Here is a 941-nt window from a genome sequence, read left to right on the forward strand (position 1 = left end):
ATATATATATATATATAATTATATATATATCATGCGTGGGAGAACAGACGAATAAAAGTAGCACTTAACATACATTTAGATATTTATGTATTTTTAATATCAGGTAGGTCCCGCCCCACACTATTTAACTTTTCGCAGCCTAGAATGCGTACGGAGTCAAATAAGAGAAGATTTCGAAAAAGAAAAATATTTCAAATGGATACAAGATAAGAATATTTAATCTTGGGCTGGTGTTTTGATGTCAAGTGGGTAGTCCAGCAAGCTAGCGACAACAGTTCTTCCATTACATATTCCACAATGTAGCTGTCCAGTTAATAATAATCATCGTTAGCAACCATTGTAGGTAAACTGTTTGCTTTGTTTTGCTTTAGTTTTCATTCATTTTTTCTAACTTTTATTGTTAGCAAGTCGGAATGGTTCATATAATCAGCTAACTTTTCTAGCATACATTAATACACACGTACATATATACATTGTTTGTAAAGTAAGATAATTTCGGTCTTGTATGGTATCGCATTTTCGCATCTTTATTTTCCATATTCATTATACTGGCCACTCTAAGTTATTTCTTTCTTTTAGTTCAATTTGTTTAGACTGTGCAAGTTATTCTATAGCATAAATGCTTATTTCCTATCCTTTTTGTATATGTTTTATATCTCACGTCTACTGAAGTGAAGATATATTATTAACTACTGTGTCGATGACGCCTATTTCGCAGGGACACTTGCCCTTAGTTGTCTTCTTGTCTCCAAACAACCAAACTATCTTTTCACGTCAATTTCAGAGATTTTTTTGTTTTTTGAGATTATATACCCTTCTCATTTGGAGTTGATCGCAATTGCCACAAGGCAATTTACTTTTCTCACGAAGAATTCCTCTTGTATGGTATTTAATATACCATTATTACTCTTTATCACACACACACACACACACACACACAC

The 941-nt window shown here is 32.6% G+C and overlaps 1 protein-coding gene across 1 annotated transcript in view; it reads left to right on the plus strand.

The window, feature by feature from the left end:
- Positions 1 to 941, plus strand: part of LOC106879436 (proto-oncogene tyrosine-protein kinase receptor Ret) — a 391,429-nt gene that overhangs the window by 238,737 nt on the left and 151,751 nt on the right. The gene's annotated exons all lie outside the window — the stretch shown is intronic.

This window comes from Octopus bimaculoides, chromosome 2 (assembly GCF_001194135.2).
Source record: "Octopus bimaculoides isolate UCB-OBI-ISO-001 chromosome 2, ASM119413v2, whole genome shotgun sequence".
Taxonomy (NCBI): Eukaryota; Metazoa; Mollusca; class Cephalopoda; order Octopoda; family Octopodidae; genus Octopus; species Octopus bimaculoides.